The 18394-nt window shown below is 38.4% G+C and overlaps 1 non-coding gene across 1 annotated transcript; it reads right to left on the bottom strand.

The window, feature by feature from the left end:
- Window positions 1-15563: 15563 nt before the first annotated feature.
- Window positions 15564-15670, bottom strand: LOC128284446 (small nucleolar RNA R71). The gene has a single exon (XR_008274872.1). It is a non-coding gene; the product is annotated as a small nucleolar RNA R71 (small nucleolar RNA).
- Between the last annotated feature and the right edge of the window lie 2724 nt (window positions 15671-18394).

Raw genomic sequence — 18394 nt, 5'->3', positions numbered from 1 at the left:
GAAGAAATATATCAGTTAGAGATTCATTGATCAGAAACGTAAAGAGTTTCTTGAGCTTAAACAGGGTCGTATGTCTGTTACTGAATACGAATGTGAATTTGTGAGATTGAGCCAGTATGCTAGGGAATGTGTATCGAATGAAACAATAATGTGAAAAAGGTTTGAAGATGGACGAAACGAAGATATCTGTCTGTTAGTTGGGATTTTGGAAATTAAAGAAATGGTAGTGCTCGTTGAGCGAGCATGTAAAGCTGAAGAATTAAGTAAAGAGAAAAGAAAAGCTGATTCTGAGGCTAAAGATGCTAGAAGGATATCTTCGAGTAGATTATTTCAACTATGTTAAAGAAATTTTGAGATAATCAAAGCCGTCCAAATGCTAATGTGGGACATTCAAACCGAGATCGAGCTAGATCGCATTCAAACTTCAGAGTCCCTGCTACTTCCGTTGCAAGTGTCAGGAATGTTCGATCTGAGAGACCTGAATGTAAACACTGTGGTAAAAGACATCCAGGAAATTGTAGATTGAATGACTGAGCCTGTTTCCGATGTGGATCTTTGGACCATTTTGTTAAAGATTGTTTTAAACCTGCCGAGCAAGAGAATGTACAGAATCTGAGACCAAGCAACACCTCAGCTAGAGGTAGACCTTCCAGAAATGCAAGAAATGCAAGTAGTGGTCAAAGAACAACTGGAGATATTATTGTTAGATCTGAGGCCAGAGCACCTGCCAGAGCCTATGCTATCCGAGCTCGTGAGGAAGCCTCGTCTCCAAACGTGATTACTGGTACTTTTACTCTCTATGATAATTCTGTGATTGCATTGATAGATCCCGGATCAACTCATTCTCATATCTGTATGAATTTAGTACACAGTAAAACTTTACCTGTAGAGTCTACTGAATTCGTAATTAGAGTATTGAACCCCTTAGGCAAAAGTGTCCTGGTTGATAAAGTCTGTAAGAATTGCTCGTTAATGATTCGAGATGGTTGTTTTCCTACTGATCTGATGCTTTTACCTTTTGACGAATTTGACATAATTCTGGGAATAGATTGGTTAACTTTGCATGATGCTATTGTGAATTGAAAACAAAAAGTCATTGATTTGAGGTGTAAGAATGATGAGATAATTTGAATTGAGTTTAGCGACCTGAATGGATTACCAGCTGTGATATCTGCAATGAAAGCACAAAAATTTGTAAAGAAAGGTTGTGAAGCCTACTTAGCTTATGTGTTAGACTCGAAATTGGATGATAGGAAAGTTGAATTAGTGCCTATTGTTTGTGAATTCTCTGATGTGTTTCCTAAAGAACTACCTGGTTTGCCTCCGATTCGAGAAGTTGAGTTTGGCATTAAATTAGTACCTGGTACTACTCCGATTTCGATAGCTCCGTATAGAATGGCTCCGACCGAATTAAAGGAATGAAAATCTCAGTTGCAAGAATTGACTGATCGAGGGTTTGCTAGACCGAGTTTTTCACCATGGGGTACTCCTATTTTGTTTGTGAAAAAGAAAGATGGCACAATGAGAATGTGTATTGATTATCGACAGCTTAATAAAGTGACTGTAAAGAACAAATACTCTCTGCCTAGAATTGATGATTTATTTGATCAGTTGAAAGGTGCTACTGTATTTTCAAAGATAGATTTGAGATCGGGTTACTATCAGTTGAGGGTAAAGGACTCTGACATTCTGAAAACTGCTTTTAGAACGAGATACGGGCATTATGAATTTTTAGTTATGCCTTTTGGTTTAACGAATGCACTTGCTGTATTTATGGATTTAATGAATAGAATTTTTAGACCGTATCTTGATCAATTTGTTGTTGTATTCATTGATGATATTTTGATTTATTCACGTGATAAATCTGAGCATGCTGAACATCTGAAAATAATGCTACAGACTCTGCGAGATAAACAGTTTTATGCAAAGTTTAGTAAATGTGAATTTTGGTTGCGAGAAGTTGGTTTTCTGGGTCATATTGTATCAGCATCCTGTATTCGAGTTGATCCGAGTAAGATTTCAGCTATTTTGGATTGGAAGCCTTCGAGGAATGTATCTGAAGTCCACAGTTTTCTGGGACTTGCCTGTTACTACAGACGAATTGTAAAAGATTTCTCTATGATAGCAACTCCGTTGACAAAATTGCTTCAGAAAGATATGAAATTTGAATGGTCTGAGAAATGTCGGAAAAGTTTTGATCGGTTAAAAGCTTTGTTAACTGAAGCTCCGGTATTGGTACAACCTGAGTCAGGTAGAGAATTCGTTGTTTACAGCAATGCTTTGTTGAATGGATTAGGTTGTGTTTTAATGCAAGAAGGAAAAGTTGTTGCTTATGCTTCGAGACAGTTGAAGCCGTATGAGAAGAACTATTCAACACACGACCTTGAGTTAGTTGCCATCGTGTTTGCTTTGAAGATCTGGCGTCACTATTTGTTTGGTGAAAAATGTCACGTGTTTTTTGATCATAAAAGTCTAAAATATTTAATGACGTAAGAAGATTTGAATTTCCGACAGAGAAGATGGTTAAAACTGCTAAAAGACTATGAACTTGTGATTGATTATCACCCGGGAAAAGGAAATGTGGTTGTTGATGCTTTGAGTCAAAAATCGTTATTTGCAATGAATGCTCATTCAGTTTTGTCTGACGATGGTTCAATTTTAGCTGAATTAAAAGCAAGACCTTTATTTTTACAACAGATTATCGAAGCTTAGAAGGTTGATAATGAGATTATGGCTAAACGAACTCAGTGTAATTCTGATTCTGATCCTGAATTCCAAATAAATGATGATGACTGTCTGAGGTTTAGAAATAGACTTTGTGTTCCAAGAAATCCGGAGTTGATTCAAATGATTTTGAGTGAAGCTCACAGTAGTAGATTTTCTGTACATCCGGGGAGTACGAAAATGTATAATGATCTGAAGAAGCATTATTGGTGGTCCGGAATGAAAAGAGATAACTCTGATTTTGTTTCTAAATGTTTAATCTGTCAGTAAGTTAAAGCTAAGAATCAGGTGTTGTCTGGGTTATTACAACCGATTATGATTCCGGAATGGAAATGGCATCGAGTGACCATGGATTTTGTTTCGAGTTTGCCTCTGTCTCCGAAAAAGAAAGATGCAATTTGGGTTGTAGTTGATCGTTTGACAAAATCAGCTTATTTTATTCTGATTCGATTTGATTATTCGCTTGATAAGCTAGCTGAGTTGTATATTTCTGATATTGTAAGATTGCATGGTGTGCCATTGTCAATAGTGTCTGATAGAGACCCGAGATTTACATTGCGATTTTGGAAGAAATTGTAAGATGCTTTGTGTACTAAATTGCATTTTAGCACCGCTTTTCATCCGCAAATAGATGGTCAATCAGAACGGATTATTCAGATACTTGAGGATATGTTGAGATGTTGCATTCTCGAGTTTGAAGGTGTGTGGGAACAATATCTACCTTTGATTGAATTCGCTTATAATAATAGTTTTCAATCGAGCATCAAAATGGCATCGTACGAAGCCTTATATGGTAGAAAGTGTAGAACTTCGTTATACTGGTCTGAGCTCAGTGAGAATAAGATTTACGATGTTGATCTGATAAAAGAAACAGAACAGAAAGTGAAAGTAATCCGAGATAGTCTGAAAGCTACCTCTGATCGTCAAAAATCATATGCAGATTTGAAATGAAAAGACATTGAATTTGAGATCGGTGATAAAGTGTTTCTGAAAGTATCTTCGTGGAAGAAACTGTTCCGATTTAGAAAAAAGGGCAAGTTGAATTCGAGGTTCATCGGACCATATGAAATCATCGAACGAGTTAGGCCGGTTGCTTATAGATTGAGGCTACCATCTGAGTTAGAAAAGATTCATAATGTGTTTCACGTATCAATGCTTCGACGATACAGATTTGATCCTTCGCATGTAATTTCACAGTCTGAGATTGAAATTCAGTCCGATATGACTTACAAAGAGAAGTCGATCCGTATTTTAGCTCGTGAGGTTAAAGAGTTGTGAAATAAGAAAAATACATTGCTTAAAGAGAAGTGGCATCGACACGGTGTTGAAGAGGCCACGTGGGAGTCTGAAGATGCTATGAAACAACAATATCCAAATCTATTTAATGGTAAGATTTTCGGGAACGAAAATCCCTAAGGGGGAGAATTATAACAGTCCGGTTTTGACTCTAGTCAGAATAGTGGTTTCGGGACCACAAATTCGAGTTTGAAAAATATTTTAATATTAATTTCTGTGTCTGTGATATGTGAATTTATGTCTGTGAAATTTTTGTGATTTAAATTGTCTGTTTCTATGCTTAATTATTAAAAAAGAGATTAAATCGTGTAAAGTGTAAAAGTTGAGTGCTAGATGCTAAAGCACCTATTTGGCTTAGCTTTTAAAATAAAAGCCCTTGCATGTCAAATTTACCATTTGTTTTAATGGTGGACAAATATGGGCATTGGTAGGTGGATTTTTAATGATATATGCCAAGGGCAAAATGGGAAAATGATTATTAAAGTTATTATAATAAAATTAAAGGCATGAAAGTAGCCATTTCATGCATGTTGTTGCCGAAAATCAAAAGAAAGAAAAAAAATGAAAGCTTGTTGAATATTCGGCCATGGTTAGCTTGATTTGGTAAGTGAATTTTGTTTGGTTTTTGATAATTTCTACGTTTCTGTGATCGTTGCTTCGTGTTCTTCAAAACCCATGTCTGAATTTCTGTTTCTGTTAAAGATTTCATGAAATGTCATTGTTGGTATCATGAGTTTTGTGATGTTTTTGAATGAATTATGAAGGCTTGGTAGATGGTTCATAAGTTTTGTCTTTGAGTTTTTGATGAAATTGAGCTAATTGGGTTACACTTTGAAAATGAGGTTTTGAAATACTAAATTGTGAATTAAACATGTTGTATGGGCTGATATAGAAGCCATGAAAATTCGGCTAGCCCTTGTTGCAAAGAAATTTTGCATATTTGTGATTTTATGAAAAATGAACTAAATTGTCAAAGTATGAAAATGTAAGGGCTAAAATGCAAAGTGCCTTAAATATGTGTATATGGATTATATTGAATGAAATGAATGATTGAATGGTTGAATTTGTATTGTATTTGATCAAGAACAAAGAAAATCAGACTTAAATTGGGGTAAGTCCAAAAATAGTTGAATAGTTGACTCGTTTTATCCGAAATCCGTCTGAGGGAAGTCAAATTACAATTACGTGTTAATTGAAATAAATTCTGCACATATAAACTGTAATCTGTATTGGATGGCCTTGAGTGCCTGATGAATATATTTGGAGTAAAGTATGATAATATGTTAATATCTGAAAAGCTCTGTACATTTCTAAGAGAAGTTGACATTTGTCAAGACATCGTGTAAGACTATGTCTGGGACACAGCCCTCGATTGAGATTTACGTATAAGACCATGCCTGAGACATCCGCATCGTATCTGATTTTGTGTAAGACCCTGTCTGGGACAGAGACATCGATATTGAATTACATGTAAGACCACGTCCGGGATGTCGATATTGTACTTGTTTATGAGCATTCTGTATCGTTTTTGATTTGTCTGATGATAGCGTACAAAATATGAGATTGAGTATATGAAATGTATAACCTATGCAAGTACGTTTGTATCGTACTAAATTTCTGAATATGAAAAACTCTGTCTCTGTAAAATATGTACGGAAATGAAGCCTGAATATATGCAAACAAAGGAGCATGGTTAAGTTTATGAATTATTCTATGAAATGGTTATGAATCTTTATGGTTGAATTGTACTTATATGCTTTAGTAGTTAGACCAATTGTATTTGGCTTACTAAGATTTTGTAGCTTACTCTGTGTGATTGCTGCCTGTTTTACAGTTATCATAGCTACTGAAGGCTCAAGGATAGTTAAGGATCGTCACCATACTAGCGAACTCATTTTGGTACTCTTGAAAGTGTAAATATTTTTAAGTATGGCATGTATAGGCTAGAAGGTCTATGTATTAAGTTTTGATGTGTATATATTATGCCATGAGAGTTGGCTAGCAAATGAAATGTTGTATATAGTTTTAGTATTTGGTTGATGGTGCAAAATGATGTATGGTTGTAGTGTTTTATGAGCTAATATTTTTTTGTTATAATGAAGCATGTTTTGAGCATGAAATTGGTTGAAAATTGTTGTATGATTGTTGTTTAATATGGCTTGAAGGAATGACCAATAAAGGGGTGGCAAATTGGCTTAAACCAAGCCTACATTGAGCTACACGGCCACAGTACACTGGCGTGTTTGTTGGCTGTGGGCTTAAGTCAGTAGCTAGCTAAGAATCACACGGCCGTGGCACACGAGCATGTCTATTGGCCGTGGGAATAAGTCAGTATATAAGCTCTGTTTTGGCACGACTGGTCCACATGGGCATGTCTAATGCTCGTGTGGGGCACATGGCTCGTGTGACCTCTATAGAATTAAAAATTTTGAAAAGTTCTGAACATTATGAATGTGTTCGGTTTAGTCCCGAATGTTTTTTAACAGTACATTTTAGGTCTCGTAGACCATCTTAGGAGATGATTGCTTATGAAATGATGTTATACGATATCTGTGATTTTGAATTGGTTTGAAATGTTTGTCTGTCTAATAATGCCTTGTAACCCTAATCCGATGTCGGTTACGGGTTAGGGGTGTTACAGTCTGGGCTTAAGCCCTTTCAGTACAGAAGTAGTCATACATTAACGGAATATACACTTACAAAATCCTACCTAGCCAGCCTCTACACACCATCTCCATCCAACCCTACACTCCATGTGGGGATATAATCAACCCACCCGTCCCTACACTCTAAAAAGTACCAAATGTGGCACTAACAGTGGTTTGCAGCTGAGCTACCAGTAATTTAGGCTTGAGGCCTTTCAGTACACTTCCTCCGAACAATATCAACCCCTTTCCCGATGCAATGCAAACATACAGTAATGACATGCTATATCATGGCAAGAGTGTATACAATTTCAATTCATTAAAATATCATCATGCTCGATAACGTAAAAACATATACATATCAGTCATGCAGTCATTTTCATCAATTAGGGGTCAAAGTAGTGCTTACCGGCCCTACAGTAGGTTTACAATCAACTTGGGCAACCCGTGCAACCTTAGCAAACATTTCAGTGAAATGGGCTCACATGCCCATGTGGCTTGTTCGTGTGGGCCCACTAGCTCGCGTCACTCACACGACCCAAATTAACCTTGGCCGTGTAGATCACATGGCCTGGCCTAGACTCCCACACGCTCGTGTAGCCCTCACGGGCCAAATTACTTAAGCCCGTGTGTCGCACACAGCCCACCAGGCCATCACACGACTATGTCTGGTACGCACAGCCTACCTCGTGGATCACACGCCCGTGTTCTATTACACGGCCTAACACACGGGCGACCACATGCTCGTGTGGCATCAACAGTGAGGTTTTTGGCTTTCATCGAAACCTCATTTTCTGTGCAATTGGGTATACACCTAGTTGTTTTCAATGCTATCGCAACCATGAGCACTTCAGAACCGAGAAGTCGGTATTCCAAACGCAATTTCAGTGACTTTAACGAAACTTGATTGAAACCTAAACGAGATGTTCAACTTTCAACTATCAAAAACCTTACCTTTGGTCGAATCAACAGTAATTCTCACGGGACCAAGTCTTCGTCAAAAAATTTGAAGCCCCCGAAACACCACCTAATCGACAATAACAACTCGTATTAATGAACACATTACCCAACTTATCGATTCAAACGCAATTGAAATTGCACAAAAGAGAGAGTCGAGTTGGAGTAAAATCAAATGAGAACAAGAGAAGAAAGTGAAAATCAGCAGAGAAGAAAAGGGAAAAGGTGTTTTGGAGAAAAAAAGGTCAGAACTTGAGTAGGGAATTCGGTAGGAGAGAGAAAATAGGAAGAATAAAACAAAATAAAATTAAAAAATCTCTCCATATCCCCTAACCGACTCCTAAAATCACTCAATCCAACTCCCCACTGCTTAGAACTCTAACACCACTGAAACTCTTTTAAGAAACCGAGCAAAAATTATCGTCCTTGCCTATGTGGAGAATTGAACACAAGACCTTCAGCAAACCAACCATCCACTTAACCATTAGACCAGCACGCCTATTCTGATGTATATTTTATTCATCAAGAAACCAAAATTTGCCCAAGTCAAGGCTTGAACTTAGGACCTCTCACACACACCCAGAACACTTAACCCTTGAAGCAGATATACAGTTGTGTCACGAATTCAAAAAAACAAAAATATAAATTTTTGGGGCGTTACAACTCTACCCCCTAAAAGAAAATTTCGGCCTCGAAATGTACCTAATCAGTACAGATGAGGATACTGTTGACACATCGCATCTTCAGGCTCCCATGTAGCTTCATCTGTACTATGATTATGCCATCGAACCTTAACCAGTGGAATAGATTTTCTCCTCAGAATCTTAACGTCGCAATCCAGAATCTAAACCAGTTCCTCCTCAAAGGTCAGATCTGGCCTAACCTCAATCTGTTCAACAGGGTCGATGTGTGTGGGATCAGAGCGGTAGTGCTCAACATTGACATGAATATGATCTAACTCTGGAGTTAGCTCCAACTGGTAAGCAATAAGTCCCACTCGCTTCAATATGCGGTAAGGCCCAATAAACCTAGGGCTCAACTTGCCCTTACGACCAAACCTCAGTACTTTTTTCCATGGCGAGACCTTGAGAAAAAAAAGTCCCCTACGGCATACTCAATCTCACGTAGCTTCAGATCGGCATAGGACTTCTGTCTATCAGATGCCACTTTCTGTCAGTCTCAAATCAACCTAACTTTATCTTCAGTATCAGAAACCAATTTAGGGCCCAGAACACGTCGCTCGCCCAACTTAGTCCAACATGAAGGAGTGTGACACCTATGACTATATAATACCTCGTAAGGTCCCATCTGAATGCTAGACTGATAGCTGTTGTTATAAGCAAACTCCGCCAGTGGCAGGTGATCCTTCCAACTGCCTCAGAAATCAATCACGTAACTCCTCAACATGTCCTCTAGTATCTGAATCACCCTCTCTGATTAACCATCGGTCTGAGGATGGAACGCAATACTGAAGTCCAACCTTGTACCCAGAGCTTCATGTAGCTTTTTCCAGAATCGAGACGTAAAGTGAGGGTCCTTATCAGATATGATCGAAATTGATACCCCATGCCGTCTCACTATGTCAGACACATACAACTTAGCCAGCTTCTGCAGTGAGTAGTCAATACGAACCGGTATGAAATGGGCGGACTTGGTCAATCGATCCACGACAACCTATACAGAATCCTTCTTAGCTAGTGTGAGGGGTAACCCACTAACGAATTCCAGGGTCACTCACTCTCATTTCCATTGTGGAATCTTAACTGGCTACAACAGACCTGAAGGTAACTAATGCTCTGTCTTAACCTGCTGGCAAGTTAGACATTTACCCACAAACTCAGTAACCTCTCGTTTAAGTCCTGGCCACCAGTACAACTCACGGAGGTCTCGGTACATCTTATTTCCGCCAGATGCATAGCATAGGGGCTACTATGTGCCTCTCTCAGTATCAACTGCCTTAATTCAGTGTCTTTCGGTGCATAGACTTTCCCTGAAAATAGATTACCCCTTTGCTATTCAGTCCAAAGTCCTCAGTAAGCCCACTCTCAACCTGCTAGAAGCGAAGACCTAACAATTCGTCTTTCAACTACTTACCCTTAATCTGTTTAATCCATGTAGGCTTAGCTTGACGCTTAGCTAGCAGACCTCCATCATCAAATAAACTAAGACAAGCAAACATCACCCTTAAATCAATCATAACCTTACAGCTCAGCGTCGACCATCATATTAGCCTTACCAGGGTGGTATTCAATCGTACAGTTGTAATCCTTAAGCAGCTCAATCCATCTAAGCTACCTAAGATTTAGCTCTTTTTGAGTAAAGAGATACTCAAGGCTTTTGTGATCCGTGTAGATGATACACATTTCACCATATAGGTAATGCCTCCAGATTTTTAGTACGAATAAAATCGCAGCCAACTCTAGGTCATGCGTTAGATAATTCGCCTCATGAGTTTTAAGCTGACGAGACGCATATGCTACCATCTTACTGTAATGACCCAATGTAACGCCCTAAATTTTCAGGTCTTTCTTGGCTTGATGTTAGGTTGATAAAATTTTTGAATTCTGGTATTTGGGTGTGTAATTCATGTTAGGGGTGTGGTAATGGGCCTATGGAAAGCCCAAGGGTTGGTCAAACCCGGGTAAAATATTGGATTTTGGACTTAGGAGATAGGGGGCTTTGGATAGAAGGTGTCGTAAGAAATTGTGTGTGAAATGTGACATAAGGAAGCCTGGTGGTGGAGTGGCAATGAGACACCACTAAGGAGTTATAAAAGTGGCGCCTAGAAGGGTTTGGAAGTCCAGGGTTCAAGTCACAAGTAAGTAATTAAGGTATTTTATTTTTTATGAGCAAGAAGGTAAGTGGTGGACTTCAGATAAACTCTATCAGGTAGAGTTTGAATGAGTCAAAGGAGTAAGTTGAGGAGGGATAAGGGGAGAAAAAGGAGGAGCTGATCAAGGAGGATAGAGTTGGCCGAATGGTGGACTCTTAAGGAGCAAGAGTTGGTCGGCCAAGGGGTTCTAATTAGGCAATCGGCTAGGGAGTTGAGGTATGTGTAGTTTCGGCAATGAGGGGTGGTTGTGCCGAATTCTCTTTGATTTTTCCTTTGGGGTTTTGTTTTGTTTTCTTTTGGTGAGACGAAATAGGGTAGGGTGCCTTAGGGTTCATTCTCTTTAGTCGTTCTTTTGCTAGAAGCCGAATATAGGTCTCCCAAAGTACCTCCCTGTGCCGTTTTCCTCTGTCAAACAGTTTGCCTATTTTTCTTCTTCTTCTCTAATTTCTTCTCTTCTTTTCTTTCCTTCCATATTTTTTTACTGCCATCCATATCTCTCCCTCTTCTTTTTTCTTCGCTTTTAGATAGTCATAAAAGCCGAAAGTAAGCTCATCATTGTCGATTCTTCTCTTGACCAAAACCTTTTGAACCGATTCCTCTTGTTGGCCGAAACCTTGATTACACCTTGTCAATTTCTTCTTACCTGAACCTACCTTGCTCATACCTTTCCTATTTCTCCTTTTCTTTGTTAATATCTTAGAAACCCAGTTAGCCGATACCTTTTTGTGGCCAAACACTTCATTCTTTTCTTCAAATCGAAACCTTCATACCTAGTGCTGTTCAAGGCCGAATCTGAGATCAAACCTGTCTTGCTTTGGGTTTGTGGAAGGAGTTGTTGTAGATCGGGATTGTACGTCTATCTAGGACTCTTCGTGGGCAGAATATCACGTGGTAAGTACTCAAGCAACTTTCGTTAGAACTATGTTAAGGGTTTTAGTCGATCGAACCCCTTAGGGGTGGCTATCGTTTTGGACTAAGGGCTTATTGGCCTCTTTCTCTTGTTTTGTGTGTTAGTATGATCAATGGGTTGTGCAACTAAGGATCTTAAAGGCTAGCACAGTTGGGCATCGAGACTAGTCTATATTTGGCAGAAAGGTAAGGAATTTGGATGCTTAGGGCCTAGGTAGGTGTTGGCCGAATATGGTAAGGGTTCTTTTTACAAGATTAATATCGACTCGTAACCTGATATGGTGGTAATTGTTTGTAGGCTTTTTGTGCAAGGAGTTTTGTCAACATTTTGACAGTTAACAGGTGTGTATCATACCCTTACTAAAGGCTAAAACGGTTAAGGCCGTAAAGACCGAAGAGTAACCGAAAGGTCGGCACTGTGAGGATCTGTGAGTAACCGATTACTCTCCGATGGGTGGATTTGGGTTTGTTGATGATGGAATTGCAAAGTGTGCAATTCTGTGCGTTTTGGTAAGTTGGGCCTCGATGGGCTGAATAGGGGCCCAATGGGCTTCCGAGCCCATTTGGGTAAAAATAATCATTAAGGATGTTTTGGCAAAATATAGTAATGAAAACTGTTGAAATCTGTAATCTAACCGTAAAACTTGGATTAATTGGCTTAAATCACTGTTAGACATCGTAAGGCCCATTAGGGGTTTTTGGGCCTAGAAGGGCAAAAATGGTAACTGAGTTAAAATGGACTTCTGTAACGACAAATGAATTAATAGTAACTTTGATACGCATAAAAACTCTGAAAATTGTTGAAATGACTAAAATACCCCTAGGTACAAAATGACCAATATGCCATTAGGGTTAACTTTATCTGAGATGCATGATATTCTGATTCTACTTAATGTATGCCATGACATTTATATCTGTTGCATGGGTTATGGGTTATATTGATGGAGGAAGCGTTCTGGCAGCCTCGCTGTAATCTGGTGGCCTTGCCACATATATCTATTCTGGTGACTTCGTCACAATATCTGGCAGCCTCGCTGCAATCTGGTGGCTTCACCACATATGTATATATCTGCTCTAGTGGCCTAGCCACAATATCTGTATCTGGTGACTTCGTCACAATATCTGGTAGCCTCATTGCAATTTCTGTGGTGTGTAGCGGTTGAGTGGGTCGAGTAGTCTCCCCACATGGTGTAAGGCTGGTACGGGGGTGTTACGGATGGGTCTGGGTTAGAATTTCTGCATTCATGATATATATTTGTTCTGTACCTGCTATGAGCCTATGGGTTCATTCTGATTTCTGTACTGGGCCAAGGCCCAGATAAGTCTGACTCTGAGGCTTGATCTGTTTTGGACTATAGTTGGGTTATGTTACACACTGAGTTTACCAAACTCACCCTTTATTTTCATCTCTGCAGAAAATCCCCAACCATAGTGGGCTTGGAGCTGTGAGGGATTCGGAGTGGCCACATCATCTGGAAAGTTGGTTTTTCTAAGCTAGTTTATTTTTAGTATTTTTATATTCTGATTTAATTTTGGGTTTTAAGTTGTAATAAGGCCGCTATTTAAATTTCTTCTTCCGCTATGGTTTTATTTACCAATTATATTTGGGCTATGTCGAAACCACTAGTGTTAGGCTGCGCGGGTTTTCAAAATTAAGGAACGTTTTCAAAACTCAACAAGCATAACAAATGGTTAGCCTAAAGATTGATAAACCGGCTTTTCATTCAACCGTTGTTTTTGGCAAAGACCACTCTAATCACTTAAACCAACGAATGCATACTAAGTCGTAAGTCCATGTGACACGTCAGATCTGGCCATAACGTCTGGGCCGGGTTTGGGGTGTTACACCCAAATTTTTAGGTCATTGGAAAAGTGAGTTTTTGGGTCTTCGATTTTAGAAATTAGATTCTTAAATATTTATTAGAAATATTTACGAAGTTAAGTGAGAGGTTAATTAGATTTTAATTAAGTAAATTTAGCTTAATCAAGGCTAATTTAGTGAAAGGACTAGACTGAATATAGTGTAAAAGTTTAATTATAAACTATAGAAAATTCAAAGGACTAAATTAGCAAATAAGCCTTAGGAGACCGATAAACCATAAATTATACATATTTTTACCCCATGTTTAATGCATTTTATGGATAATTTCTCATTAGAATTGGTGAATTCGATGCTGCTAATGCTTTAATTTCATGTTTTATACTTAGGAGAGCATAGGAGAGTGAAAGGAACGAGAAGCGGGCCAAAAACAGAGAAAATAGGCCAAAGTATGAAATCAACACGACCTGGACCTCCTCACACGGGCAGACCACACGGTCGTGTCAATCTGGCAGAATTGAAGCACTTTTCACACGGGCATAGCACACGCCCGTACCATTTTAACAGGCTCGAACATGGCCTGAAGTAATTACACACGGGCGTGTCACACGGGAGTGTCCCTGTCGAGCCCAAGTTAAGTCCAATTCAGAAAAGGACACTTTTGAGGGCTTCTAGGCATTCCAAAGCCTATAAATACACCCTAGAGGAGGAAGAAAAAAAGACAGAGAATAGGGGGTAAGGAATTACTCCAAGGAAGCGATTGATCCATCTCAGAAGCGGGATTCATCATCAAGGCTGAAGATCTCTCCTAAATTTCCCTTCAGGAGTTTTGGGTTTTCTTTATGTTTTGTATTTGTTATTCTTCTGAGATGTTTTCTTATTTAGTTATGAACTAAAACCCCTAAATACCTAAGGGGAATGAAACCTAAGGCGAATCTTGTTATTATTTTCTGAATCGTATGATAAATATTTAACTTATTCTTAATTATGTGTTCTTAATTCTTGTTTTGATATCCCAGGATACTGATTCAAGACATGCTCTTATTCAGAGGAGGAATAGACCCTGTCTAAGAGTACTTTTATCATAATTAAGCGGAGTTGATTGCGCGCCTCGAAATAAGGTGACAAGATTTTTTCGGATGAGGGTAAAACCTAATAAGGGGATCCATAGATCGAGTTAATGCAACCCTAAAGTGTTAATTAGAGAAAAGTCTCAGTTATTCAATCTACGGATTAGACGTTATTAGTCTTGAATAGGGATAATAACATAACTTAGGGATCTCTACGGAACAAGTTGAATGAATAAATCGTTCGATTCAGAGCCAGAATAACAAGTAAAGTCTAGGTGGATTTTTCCTTAGGTATTGTCTTAAGTCAATCGATTTTTCCCAAAAGCAATTCCCCAATTCTTTTCTCTGTGCATTCTTAGTTTAGATAATTAGTTAATTAAAACAAAACCCCTTATTCTTAGGCTAGATAATAAAAAGACAGTCATTACTAGTACTTTTAGTTCCTTTGGGTTCGACAATCCTGTCTTGCTAAAACTATACTACTGTTCGATAGGCACACTTGCCTAAATCGCTATAATAGTTAGTTTCAAGAATGATTAATTATAAATTTTTAAAACCTATCATGAAACCTCGCGATCAAGTTTTTGGTGCCGTTGCCGGGGAACTAAAATATTCGGAACACTCAATTTTTATTACTTTAGCCATTTATTTTTCTTGGAATTTAATTTAATTTAATTTAATTATTATTATTACTAATTAATTTACTTTTTCTTTCTCTTGACAGGTTTTTATAGTTTATGACTAGAGGAAACCCGTCGGGACCATTACTTTTCAACGAAGTAATCAATCGCACAGTTTGTAGAAACCAAAGAGAAATAAGGCGAAGCTTAAGATACATAGAGAACGAGCAAGAAGACGATACTGAACCCCCAACCGAAGAGATGGCTGAAAACCAAGGCAATCAACTACCTCCTACAATTGCGGCTAATCAAAATCCTGCTCCACGTACTATGTATAAATATGTTAAACCTTCTTTAACAGGAACTGAGTCAAGTATAGTTAGACCTGCTATTGCTGTGAATAATTTCAAACTGAAACCTAACACAATTCAGATGATACAGTAGTATGTTCAGTTTGATGGTTTTTAGGATGAGGATCCCAACACTTACTTGGCGAATTTTTTGGAGTTTTGTGACACTTTCAAAATTAATGGCGTTTCTGGTGATGCCATTCGCCTTCAGTTATTCCCTTTTTCATCGAGAAACAAAGCTAAACAGTGGTTGAACTCGTTACCACGAGGGTCCATTAGTACTTGGGAACAAATGACCTAAAAATTTCTACTAAAATATTTTTCGCTGGCTAAAACGGCTAAGTTACGTAATGATATCTCTTCTTTTGTATAGATGGGCTTAGAAACACTTTACGATGCATGGGAGAGATACAAGGATCTATTGCGAAGGTGCCCTCACCATGGGTTACCACTATGGTTGCAAGTTCAAACGTTCTACAATGGTGTGAATCCTTCGACAAGACAGATGATTGACGCAGCTACTGGAGGAACCATCAACAACAAAACACTTGAAGAGGCTTATGAATTCATTGAATAAATGTCACTGAATAATTATCAGTGGCAAGTCATGAGGACTAAGCCAACAAAAACAGCAGGCGTTTATAACGTCGACTCAATTACTATGTTGTCAAATCAGGTAGAACTTCTCAATAAAAAGATTGATGGTTTACTTGGTTCTACACAGGTACATCCAGTAACAAGGTGTGACTCAAGTGGAAGAGGTGTGCATACAGAAAATCAATCCTTCAATCCTATAACCAAAGAGGAACAAGTCAACTATATGGGCAACAATAACTTTAGATCTCAAAATAACCCATACAGTAATACTTATAATGCAGGTTGGAGCAACCACCCAAATTTCTCCTAGGGTGGTCAAGGGAATCAAAAGCCACAAAATCTTTAGGGTTTTCAACAGCCGCCTTATCAATAAGAGAAGAAATCAGACCTTGAGGAGATGCTCTCTAAATTTATCTCCGTGTCAGAAAATCATTTCCAAAATACCGAGACTGCACTTAAGAATCAACAAGCATCGATCTAAGGGCTCAAAACTCAGATAAGCCAGCTATCCAAACTGAACTCAAAAAGACCACTAGGAAATTTACTTAGTAACACCAAATCAAGAGAGCATATCAAAGCAGTTACACTAAGGAGTGGGAAAGTGTTAGCGGAATCTGAAAAGAAGTTAGCACAAGAAGCCATGGAAAGAGAGAGGAGGGAAGAAAAAACCGAAAATAGTGACAAACCAGTGCCAGAGGAATATAAACCACCAGTTCCATATCCAGCAAAATTAAAAAAGGATCGCATTGATGCACAATTCAGTAAGTTTCTTGAACTTTTTAAGCAATTACATATCAACTTACCTTTTGTTGAAGCCATCTCGTAGATGCCTACCTACGCAAAATTTTTGAAGGAGCTTCTAACAAATAAAAGGAAGTTCAAGGACTTATCTACAGTAGAACTCAACGAGGAGTGCTCAGCCATACTCCAAAACAAGTTGCCAACCAAACTGAAAGATCCAGGAAGTTTTACTATCCCTTGCTTAATTGGTAGTCTGAATTTTGAAAAAGCACTAACTGATTTAGGCGCTAGCATTAATTTGATGCCATATAAAATGTTCAAACAACTTGGTCTTGGGGAACCTAAACCTACTAGGATGAGTATTCGATTAGCCAATAGATTTGTTAAATATCCTAAGGGTATTATAGAAGACGTACTCGTAAAAGTAGATAAATTTATATTCCCTGTTGTTTTTGTTGTGCTTGACATGGATGAAGATGTGGGAGTACCCTTAATTTTAGGGCACCCATTCCTAGCCACTGCTAGAGTTGTAATCAATGTGGGAGACGGTAAACTAGTACTTAGAGTAGGTGACGAGGAGATTATCTTTAAAATTTACGATGCCATAAGATTCTCTAGGGAACAGGATGATTCCTGTTATTTCATTAACTCTATTGATCATATTACTTAAGGCTCTTTTTAGGAAATTGTACAAGAGGAGACGACGGAACCATATTTAGCTGAAGGTGAAAAGACAGGTGCGAAACCTAATGACCATTCATCAAGACAAGTAGAATATGAGGACATTAAGATAAACGATAAACTTAAGCAAAAACCCTCTATTGAGGAGCCTCCCAAACTGGAACTTAAACAATTACCAAACCACTTAGAATACGCATTTCTTAGAAATAATTCTACATTACCCGTTATTATTGCTTCTAATTTGCAACCCAAGGAGAAAGAGGAATTAATCCAAGTATTAAAAAAACATAAAAAGGCCATAGCTTGGAAAATTTTTGACATTAAAGGAATCAACCCATATTTTTGCACCCACAAAATTTTGATGGAAGATGAATACAAACCGTGTGTGCAAGCTTAAAGACGTCTAAACCCCAACATGAAGGAAGTTGTAAAAGCCGAGGTAATTAAAATTCTAGATGCTGGAATTATTTATCTTATTTCTGACAGTTCTTGGGTAAGTCCAGTGCAAGTTGTCCCCAAGAAAGGAGGCATGACGGTTGTGACCAATGAGAAGAATAAATTAATCCCAACAAGAATAGTCACAGGGTGGAGAGTTAGCATAGACTACAGGAAAATGAATGATGCCACAAGAAAAGATCACTTCCCTTTGTCATTCATTAACCAAATGTTGGAAAGATTATCTGGACACATGTATTACTGCTTTCTAGATGAACTCTCTGGTTACTTCCAAATCCCAATAGCTCCTGAAGATCAAGAAAAGACGACATTCACATGCCCATATGGTACGTTCGATTATCGTAGAATGTCTTTTGGTTTATGTAATGCTCCTGCCACTTTTCAGCGCTGTATGACGGCCATATTCGACGAACTCGTGGAAGATATCATGGAAGTATTCATGGACGATTTTTCGGTATTCGGTAACTCTTTCCATCTCTACCTTAAAAATTTAAAATGAGTTTTAATAAGATGTAAGGAAACAAACCTTGTGCTTTACTGGGAGAAATGTCACTTCATGGTTCAAGAAGGAATTGTATTAGGGCATAAAATTTCTAGTAAAGGGAGTGAGGTGGACAAATCTAAAATAGAAACAATCGAAAAATTACCACCCCCTAGTTCGATTAAGGCTATTAGAAGCTTTTTAGAACATGCTGG

The sequence above is a fragment of the Gossypium arboreum genome, chromosome 11 (assembly GCF_025698485.1).
Source record: "Gossypium arboreum isolate Shixiya-1 chromosome 11, ASM2569848v2, whole genome shotgun sequence".
NCBI classification, from domain to species: Eukaryota; Viridiplantae; Streptophyta; class Magnoliopsida; order Malvales; family Malvaceae; genus Gossypium; species Gossypium arboreum.
The sequence above is the reverse complement of the archived record's forward strand: the minus strand, read 5'-3'. Positions and strand labels throughout refer to the sequence as shown.